The sequence below is a fragment of the Silene latifolia genome, chromosome 7 (assembly GCF_048544455.1).
Source record: "Silene latifolia isolate original U9 population chromosome 7, ASM4854445v1, whole genome shotgun sequence".
Lineage (NCBI taxonomy): Eukaryota > Viridiplantae > Streptophyta > Magnoliopsida > Caryophyllales > Caryophyllaceae > Silene > Silene latifolia.
In genome coordinates this window covers 40,824,054-40,835,583 of record NC_133532.1, presented here as the reverse complement: position 1 = coordinate 40,835,583, position 11,530 = coordinate 40,824,054, and positions in this window count along the sequence as shown.

The window sequence follows — 11,530 nt, the reverse complement described above, 5'->3', positions numbered from 1 at the left end:
CTGTAACCAATGAATTTAATGAATATAGGGAGTCAATTAAAATGAACCCGGGGTAAAGGTTGTAGGAGCTAATGCAAAGGCTTGGGAGACGTCCTAAAGTCGCGAACTCGCCCTACAATTTTGAACCGGTCACCACGGGATATGAGTCGGGATCGTTATGTGTTTATCTTGTGAATTGTGTACCTATATGATGATGTGTGGCATGAATCGGTGGATGTATGTATGTGGAGAATGGGAATGTGAAGAAAAGATGGTGATGATGTGATTTCGTTAGCTATTGATTGAAAGCATGATAGTTGGTTTACAATGTTGTTTTGAATTGTAGGAAAAGTATATGAGAATGATGAATGATGTGGTAGAAAAAGGAAGTAGTTCATATGTGATAATATGTGATGAATGATGATGTTGCAGGATGGATGATTCATAATGTGGCATAATAATAACATGTGCATAAGAATGTTGTGTCGTATACGTATATTTGGTTTGCATAAGGTTGCATGATAAGTTTATGTACTTGTCCACTATTGTTCATGTGTATATGTGGTAAGAAGTGTGTAGCGGTAATAATGAATTGGTTGGAAGAGATTAAGTAAGTAATTGCATAAAAAAATATGAAATTCATGTGTGGAACATGTTTATGTGGGTAATGGATTTTAATAATATGGCAATGTTTGTAACATGTGAACAGGGGATTTTATGTTGTATATTATGTTATTGTGTACGTAAAGTTATAAAATAAAAGCATGTGGTAAATCGTGATTGACAAGTTAAATAATCTATGTGCATGATTAATGTTGTTGCTTGGCTTTTGAAAATAGTAACATATGATTATGAATACTGGTTTTATGAGTTTTGGACTGGTTTTGTTTGCTTGGTTGTTGTTTAAGTTGTTTGGAAGTAAAATCAAGTAGTTGTGTTTTTCGATTATAAAGAGGTTGTCTTTAAACTGTTATAACTTGAGATGCATAAATTATTTTGATGTGATTCTAATTGGAGTTGATAGCTTGTCCTTTTACGATTCTAACGATAGGTCACACGCCCAAAACGACCAAGTAATGAGTGAGTTATGACTGTTTTACGAAAACTGGACAGTGCTGAGAATTGGGGTACTCGATCGAGTAGCCTTGGTACTCGATCGAGTAAGGGGGAACTCGATCGAGTACGTTAGTTACTCGATCGAGTAGCCTTGGTGATTTGTTTTACGTGCTTCTGATTTTCACCTACTCGATCGAGTAAGTCCCTTACTCGATCGAGTGGCCGGTACTCGATCTAGTGACCCCTGTTTTGGGTCATATGCTTATCTTTTGACATTCGTTGCATATTATGCTTAATTCAAAGTTGTTATTTTACTTCTTTATGCATTGTTTTACATGTAAGTTGGTCTTGATACGTAAGTTACCCAATCTTATGGGGTGGTGAGTGGCACCTTATGGTGAGTATGAGTTTGGTGGGAGGAGATGAGCTATATGTGGTTGTGCTGAGAAGTGGAAAAAGAAAAAGAATATGGATTAGCTGATTGAGGCATGGTGCAAGTTTTGGTGAGACGTGGTGAATGATTTGTTCGCGAAATTGAGTGATGTAAAAGTAAGTGAAAGTGGGTAAGGGATGATGTGGGTCTAAGGAACGTGAGAATGAAAAGATTGAAAGGAAGGTTTGGATAGTGGCAACTTGAGATGTGTAAAGAATTATGGAGTGAGATGGTTAGGAGTCGTGTGGGTCAAGAATATATGTAGTGAAAGTTCGTTTTAAAGGGGTTGAGAAGAGTGGTATATAGTGAACTTTATGGAGACATGTTGCGAGGTGGATTTGTAGACAGTGAGTGAGTTTGGGAGATTTTGTTTATTAAGAGGTGAAACTACGTGTGATTTCCTTGGGCATTTAACGGCATGAAATGAAGTTGTTTAAACAGTGAACGATGATTTTATGGAAAGTTAGATGACGATACAATTAAGATAGTATTGGGAATAATGTTGAGGTAATTTTGTTGATGGGTTTGATGTTCTTTATTTGGGGATGTTAACAAAAGATAGGAGAAAAACCGTGTTGTTTTGATATGAGTGTAAGAGGTTTGATATACGAGCAGTGGTGGTATTGTGGTGTTGTCACTAGTGGTTAAGGGTGATGATAGATAAGAAAGACAGCAGTCCTAGAGAGGTTGATTTTACAAAGGCCGGATTGATATGTATGGTTGTAAGGGAGTATAAGATGTGGTTATATGAGGCGAGCGCTAGTGGTTGAATATCAATGGTATGGCATGAGGTGATGGTTATGCGAATGGGACAATATGTTATGAGGGGCATATGAGTTAAGCTCGGGCGACAGGTAACCTTTATCGAGTGGTAACTTACGTGATCAGGATTGACTAGTTGGATGTGATTATGGGTCTATGATGTGTATAAATGTTTGTGTGAGGTTCTGACCTCACGAGAAGCGGTATGGTGTGATAGTTATAAAGATGTTATATGAATGTTTGTGATATATGTAGGGTACGACAATCTGATGGAATGAGGCTAAAAAGGTAATAATTTGATTGATTTGGCATGGCTAGTTATAATTTTATGTGTATTGATAACACATGCGTATTCCGTGAAATGGTAGAGATGATGTTCATGAGGTGTTTATCTGTTTATCCATAAAATATGTTGCGTTGTGATTTAATAAAGTGGATTTGAGTAAGTTTTCTTGTCGAGAAGTTATCTTTGAGTCAGTGTTTATGGGTTTGAGTAAGTTGTGATGTCTATCGGTGCGGTTGTGGTGCCTCGGGTGGTGATCCGGGCACGGTACTTCGTGTTGTGATGCGGGTATTTTCGCACTGCGGTGCGGTTGTTGGTGACGGTGTTGTGATGCCGTCACCGGTTGCGATGGAGTAGGCGGGATGATTATGATACGAGTTTTCGAAAGTGCATACCAGTTATACATAGATTGTTGTTTTGTTTGCTGTTGTTCCTTGTGAGTTTTGGTTGAACATGTAGACTGTTGTTTTGTTTGTTGATGTTTCTTACCAGTTTCAACTTGGGTGTGAGGGTAGAGTATGATATGGGAGAAAGTTGTGTATGTTTTGTTGTTGTGATGGTATAGTGATTTTCTGTTGATAGGGCACAGTTGTAAGAGGTTGTACAGAACATTTGACCTTGTTGTAGATGAGACATCGGTGCACATAGTCATGGCAAGTGATTCGTAGAACATGTGTGGTAATGATCTGAAAGCTGCAGGTGGTTTTAATCTTTCGTTGGGCCAGTGAGGGAAGGGTGTTTGGATTTAGTGTCTTGTTAAGTCATGTATGAGTTTTGCAGTGATGAAAGAAAAGAACTTGAGGATCTTGTGTGAGTGTACGTAACACGTGTGGATCGTGAGTTATGCTTTTGGCGATAGAAGTTTTATATAGTCTATATAGAGAGGTATGTCAAGTTGCGGTAATGTGGAAGAGTTGGAGTATTGGTTATGCTAAGGGTTTTGCGGTATTAATTAGATGGAGTGCAGAGTGAATTGAAGTATGAGAACTGTTTAAGTAAGAAAGCCTTGGAAATAGGAACGGTTATAGAAATGAGGTTATAGGCGGTTATCTTTGACATGTGGTGGTGATGAGGATGATGAGATGATTTAACTAAGGATTTAGTATTAGTGAGTTACGAGGACGTAACATTTGTCTTAAGAGGAGTAGGATGCGATAAAAGTGAGTTTCATGGTTGTGCATGTTGTAAAATAATTGGAAGTAGAGTGTTAGCATAGCGTAAAGGAGGGATTTGTTTTGTGGTTGATGTTGTTAAAAGGCCATGGCCGTGCTTGTAGTAGTGTGATGTTTAGGAGTTCGAGAGTTTTGATAGTGGCATGATGATGTTTATGAGTGTAAGTAAACTTCGAGGACGAAGTTCCTTTTAAGGGTGGTAGAATGTAACATTCCGTTTGATGTTAGGGGTATTTTGATATTGGATTGGCTCTGGATGATGTATTACGGAGCTAGTTGGTAGTGTATGGAGTTAGTTTTGAGAGAGATACAATGGAGTCGATGCGATATCGTGAGCCATGTTGTGGAGGTAGGAATAGTTAGTGGAGTTGGTGTTACGAGTTCATGTTTGGGTTGGAGTTTTATTGTGAGTTCTTAGTCACGTTGTTGTGTCTTGATCGAGTTAGTATGTTTGTTTTTGAGTATGGGTTGAACTTCGGGGATGAAGTTCTTTTTAAGGAGGGAAGACTGTAATACTCCGTATTTATGAGTCTTTGGGTACTCTATCGAGTAGGCCTTACTCTGTCGAGTAAGAGTGTGTTGCGTTTTAAAATAGTTTCTGACCTGTTGGGTACTCGATCGAGTAACTAGGATACTCGATCGAGTAAGGGGGCACTCGATCGAGTACCTTAGCTACTCGATCGAGTAGCCGGTTTACGGGGAGTTATTTCTCGGGTTTTGTTAATTATGCGACTAAGATATATAACCTTTTCCGTCATCATTCTAAACACTTTTGCAAAACCTAATTTACTGTCAAAGAGAGAAAGCAAGTACGCTCATCATCTTAATTGCATTGTTAGCAAATCCCGGAGTTTGGAAGGTCGGTTTTCATCGTTTGTTATACCGTTAAGATCCTTGTGTCAAGGGTAAGATCTATGTACCCTTTTTGTTGTCTTTCCTTTAAATTGGTTAAACCCTAATCTAGGGATTTGGGGGTTTTTGAGTAGTTTGTGATTTGGTAGCATTTGTATGTTGTATGATAGGAGGAGGTTTCGTAGAAGAAGCTTTTTGATACAGCTGTAGAGACCGTCTGATAGTTGTGCTTTCCAGGTAGGATTTCCTACTCAGTATTAGTCCCATAATGGGATGATTGTTGATGTGTTGTGGTTGATTGAATAATATAGTAATTGTATTGTGACGGTTGTGATTGTGATTGTGATTGTGATTGCTGTCTGTGGTTCTCGAGGCGTGTCCTCGGCTGAGTGGGGTCACTTGCGGGAGTGGCTTCACGCCCTAGTTTCGCCTTCTGTGGAACCCGCCACAGAAGGGATGTGCACATTAATGGACAGGGTTATCGCTCATTATGAGGAGCGGGGATTTGGTGGGTACGGCTGCGGTCCCCCACTGGCAGGGCTGGTCCAGTGGACAGTCGGTGATTGAGATTGTTGGAATTGGTGTGGTTGTGTGTGTGACGGTTAAGCTGAATGTTTATCTTATTGTTGGTATATATATTGAGTTGTGTGATTAGTACTGACCCCGTTTAAATGTTTTAAAAACTGTGGTGATCCATTCGGGGGTGGTGAGCAGTTATTGAGCAGGTATGATATGACGCGTATGAGATAGCTGGGATGAGTCATCACGTGGCAGTTACAAGTCTTCTGCTGTGTCAGACGATGTTTTATAGCTTTGATAGTTTTAGCAGTAGACCGTCTGAGAATCTTGTATTTCTTTTTATCAGTTTGGAATTGCTATGTAATCACTTTAAACTTTATTTACTTTTAAAGTTGTTTCGTTATTGTCTTATGAATATCATGCTTCGGGTAACCGAGATGGTGGCATCCTTATACCTGAGTGGTCCTGGTAAGGCACTTGGAGTATGGGGGTGTTACACCTTGCTAGTGCCCATTTTGCCGAGTCAACAATGTAAGGAACCGATTTTCTTTACTCTCATATTAAGTTTTGCATGCATAAGATCTTATAATAATTTTATGACTAAATTAGTTTCTCACTTATTGAATAAGTAATCAAATGAGATTAATGAATCCTAACAAGTGGTATCAGAGCACATGGTTGTTGCATACAAAATCGGGTTTGTTTTTCCGAGTTAATTAGTTAACAAATAAAACTTGTTATTTAGGATTTATGAAGATAAATCACGAAATAATTTTGCATGTTAAAAGTTTCTGGTCCTAAATGGATTTTAGGTCATATGGGACGATTTATGGATTTTATTGTTCATTTTATATATTATTGACATTAAAATGTGATTTTTATGAGTAAAATGTCATTTTTGGACGAAAAATAGTTAAACTTCGAATTTTTCCGTGATTTTTGGATATGCTTTTACATATATTATCTACTAGTTGCATGTTTAATTTCATGAAAAACTAAGTTATTTTGCATAAAATATGGATTTTATAAGTCAAAGTCGAATTTAAAGAGTTTATTAGGTTAATATGAGTTATATTTCGAATCTGGTCATGACAATTTTATATGTTGTCACATGCATTTTTACTCAGTGTGTGTAAAAATCTTAGAAGAGTTGAACTTCTTATGCATGATTTACGAATTTTTGAGTAAAAATTCAATAAATAGTGACTTAAATTAGCCTATAATGCTAAAACATATTTCATGACTAAAGAAAAACGTCATATGTTGCATTTTATCCCACATTTGAGATCTAAAAGGGAAAAGTTGATTAAAATTAATTTTCTCATATTTTAATGGTCATATTTGATAAAACCGATAAGTCGCCACGATGTTTTTCTCGAAAAAATTTCGAAATTTTTAACCTAAGTGTTGAACAATCCTTGGGGAGAGATTCTACACTTGAATCTTGCTCATCCACTAAGGAAAGCTCAAGATCTAGCAAGGTAGGTGACCTTTCTAGTGCCCATTTGGCCGAGTCAACAATATTTTTTTTTTTTTTGGTCTAAACTATCCGGTAATCCGAACCACATAGGGCCGACTAATCCGGATTTCGGGGCATGTCCAAAGATTACGGTATTTAAACCCCTCCCAACCGAGTCAACAATGTAAGGAACCGATTTTCTTTACTCTCATATTAAGTTTTGCATGCATAAGATCTTATACTAATTTTATGACTAAATTAGTTTCTCACTTATTGAATAAGTAATCAAATGAGATTAATGAATCCTAATACTGACATTAATTTCTACTACACAGCTACATAAAATAGCCAGGTTGATGATGAGAATGTTGGAAACTGGGGAAAAGCCATCAAAAAAAGAGTTGGATATGGTTCAAGAAGTCATAAAGGAAGCATAAGAGGAGGAGGAGGAGGAGGAGGAGGAGGAGGAGGAGGAGGAGGAGGAGGAGGAGGAGGAGGAGGAAAACAGGTAATAATATTTATGTCTTATATATATATACAATGGTTATATGATTTGGAAAATCAGTACGTGTTATATGGACAAGTGTTAATGTACAGAAGGAAGCCGAGGAGGACATGGCAAGGGAGAAGGAACTGGCAAAGGAGACTCAGGTGGGAGCCGAGGATCGATATCTGGCAGTTGAAGAGGAAGAGGAAGCCAGGAAGGCCGTGACACAGGAAGAGATTCAGGTAGTTGATGATCAGACGTTCTTCTCTACACCGAAAAAGGTAATAGCTGCTAGTTTATAATTATTCATCTCAGTACACATTTTTTACTTATGAAATTTATTAAAGGTAGTGAATGTATGTTTACTAATTGATTAAAGCTGTCATGAAGGGTGATTGCAAGGTGGCTTGTCATCTGTTCTATTTACAGGGGAAACAGAAAGTTGATGTTGCCAGGGGATACGTGTTCGCTTACGACCGGCTTCAACAAGTTAAGGTTTATGGTATACCCCTTCGTCACAATTGTTGTAAAGTGGAAGTGTTTCAATTATATAAAGACGAGTATGGGGAAGTAAAAGTACCATTTTCTAATGAGGAGATCACTTATTTGAAAGAAGCCCTGAGCTCTTATGTGCAATGGCCTAATAACCTCACCAATGTTGTCATCCCCGAGCTACCTATACGTGGACGTTAATTATTACTTGTTCTTTAAATATATTAGGGTACAAATATTAACACATCGTAAGTACTTTAATCTTTACATTTGTAGAAGTTAAGCTGTAACACCTCACGGTAATTGAAGAGGTCCAGTTATAGGCTTAAATGACTAGTGCTTAAAGGGATTGAAAGTACTACTCATATCAACAAAGTGCACTTTCTTTTATGGTCATCCATGCGAAAGAACTCCAAAATTAAGCATGCTTGACTGGGAGTAGTCTTAGGATGGGTGACCTCCTGGGAAGGTTTCCGGGATGCGCATGAGTGAGGACAAAATGCGCTGTAAAGGACCCGTGTTGATCTGTGGGCCATGTACACAGCCTGGTGAGCTATCATAAGTAACCGCTCCCGACCCGGTTTGGGACGGGGTGTTACATAAGCAAAGCCATGGCAGCAGCTAAAGCAATTACTACTACGTCAACGGAAGTTGTTGCTGTCAAGCCTGCTTATGATTCTTATTATGAATCGTGTGAATATAAGAAAAAAATGAAAACTGCTTCGCTGATGGCTTTGCACAACCTGGATGTAAAGAAGTCACCTAGAGGGGATGTAGTCATGATTAACATTGAAGAGGAAATTATGGGCGCAGCTGAAATAGCCGTACTGACCCGAAGCAACTGATGGAATTTGTCGACCTTGACAATTTAGATGTTGTTCACATTTTGATTTGGATGAAGTAAGTTTTATTAATAAAACTATTTAGTCATTTCCATTTACGAATAATGATGTTTGTTAAAATTATCAATTACAATAACATTTTTCGTTCCATGTGGCGTAATAGGTACCTGAATAATCAGATCGCTGAGTGGAAGTTCCCAATTCACGCCTACGGATTCTTGAGTCCTAAGGCGTTCTCTGTGCACATAATTTCATACGAAAAACAAATTAATAGTATCGCTCGTCGGTTGATATCGTCCAAAAAACTATGGCTTGCCCCCTACAATGAGAATATGTATGTATAGTACGTAATTATTGTAATGAATCACGGTTCTATAAATTTATTATTAACATGCTTAAATGCGTGTAAATGAACTAACAGTTCAATGTCCCAAATTGAATAGGAAGCATTGGGTGCTACTGGCAATCCAAGTGGAAACAAAAACAGTGTACTGGATTAACTCTCGCAAAGGCAAACCCTCTAACAGTTGTGTAAGGATGATAACTGAGTAAGTTTACAACCTTCAATAATGTCATTTGTTATTGTATGACTTGAGACATATATATGCAAATAATAATGGCATATGTGTATATTTATGATTTAGTGTTTTTGAAGCAAAAAAAAGATTATGTCCACTTGGGAAATATGAAAGCGACGTTGTTCCCAATTTTATCACGCCATAAGTAGGTGTATTCTTAATAATTACTCGTATCATTTAATTAATGTTTATGCGAGAGGTTGATTATCTAATTCAGCTGATTTGTGTGTGATTTATATAATAGTCTCCTAAAGCACCAGACGACCAAACAATGCGCCTTTTACGTTTGCCAGTCCATGTGGGAGGTTATCAACAGCAAACTATCTACCATTCCGATACGGGTTAGTGTGATTTAAAAACTATTTCAGACGTAAATTGAGTTCAATTCTGTATACTTCCATGTATTATATCTATTTTGATTATGTATGATAACGTCGTTTAGTACCAAAAAAAATACCTAGAACAACTAACATAAGCTAGGGGAAGTAGGGTCGATCTCCACAGGGAGGCGGTAACTATCTACTAGTTAATTCAGTCTGTCTAAAGTCACAAGACGGGTATTTGAAGATTTATTCTAAACTATGGAGATTAAAAGAGAAATAAAGTAAAGGAGAATAAAGCAGAAATTTGACGAGTTTACTAATAGAGAGAAACAGCTAAGACAGTCGGTTCACCATGATTCTTAAGAAATCTAGTCTAGGGTCTTAGGTCAATGCAAATTCGATCTACAGGGTATGGAAAAGGTCCTTCCGGTCCGCTATTCGCCCTAAAACATTACTAACTTAGCTTCCGCCCTCATTAGAATGCTCTAATGTTCACTGCAGGTGTTACCCATTCCAATCTTCCGATCTAGGTCGGGGTGTACCAAGGTTAATTATCTAATTGCGTCGACTCAAGTAGACAAGAACAATTAATTGTAGTGATTAACAACATAGATCTAATATGCGCTAAATCCTAATCACCTAATAATAATTCCCTTAACATCATTGCTCCCCTATGTCCTAGCATAGAGAGAATTAGCTATTCATAATATTGGTGAAATTAACAACAATGATATATGAATAAGGAAGAGACATAGTATGAGAACAATAAAGAGGAATCATAAACTAATAATAACAATAAGAATAAGACAGAAATTAAGAGTAAAGATTAAGAGAAAGCAAAGAGAAATTAAATTAAGAGTAAGAGTAAAGAGTGATTACAAGCTTGAGATACGGAATTAAAACAAAAGCAACGTAACCCCAAAAGAGAGAAAGAAGAAGTCTTCTTAACAGAGTAATTAAGAGAATAATAGAGTGTAAAGTCCCTCCTTTAACCTAATGACGTCTTCACCTTATATAGGGAAGTATTTATTAACTAAAAGAATAACTAATCACGGAATAAAATCCCGTGTAAATAAGAAAAATACTCGATCGAGTACTTTAAAACTCCTCTATCGAGTAACCTCTAGCAAAACCTCTCGATCGAGGACTTTAGGTACTCGATCGAACACTTTCAAAAATAAGTCATTCGATCGAAGACTTAAACTACTCGATCGAGGAATATAGTACTCGATCGAGTGGTTTCCAGCGCATAATTCCTGCTTCGCGCACTGAACTTCAAACGGCCTCCATTTCTTCGTTACTTGGGAAAACGGAATGTTTCCAGTAGCGTTGGAAAGCTAAGAGGACAATATTCCATCTTCAATTGGAATCACTTGAAAATCCGTTGTAGAACTCGAGATATGGCTCTTCAAATTAGGCACTAGTAATTTGAGATTCTTCCCTTGCTCGCCTAGCTATCTTACTTCTTTGCGCATCTCAAAATAGTAGTCTCCAAGCTCCGACTCAACTCATCTCCTAAATGCATGCATAGGGACATTTTTTAAGCTTGATTACGCTTCTCTTTGGTTCATTCCTGCAAATAAGACAAGAGAAACTAAAGTAGACAATTCGGGGGACATTTGTAGCTAAACACTACACAAAATGCATAGAGATGCGTGCAAATATGGTACAATAAGTCTATATAAAATACACGCATCAAACTTCCCCAAACCAAACCTTTGATTGTCCCAAAGCAAACTATATGCAAAACTAATGGAACAGAAAAGAAAACTCAGAGCTAGCTACAAATTGTCCACTTAAACCAATTTAATGCAGCAAACTAACACTTATAGCAAAAACTGTCAAATGCAAACGAGTTGTAAGATGTTTATATTAAAGCTGAACTGTCAACCTTGCAAGACCTTTAATGATGGACTCTCACGGGTCACACTTTTCTCATGAAGCAAAGGGTAAGCATATGAATTGTAAGAGAAGAAGAAAAATAGTCGCTCACCTAAACTACGACCCATATGAGCATGCATGCAACTAATATGACAGACAATTCTAACTACCATACATAAATTCCAACCAATAAAGGTCCCGTAACAGCCGAGGCCTTACAAAAATTATGGGAACGTGAGGCAATGGGTAAGAAAAGGCAAAACATTTATGGAATTGTGAGGTAATAGGTAAGCTAGCTACCTAACGATACCATATGAACCAACATCCAATTCTCAACCAATTATAGAATTAATCTCAAGTGCCCCTCATTTGGCACATAAACTCACTCAACCAAAAACATACTCCTCATAAG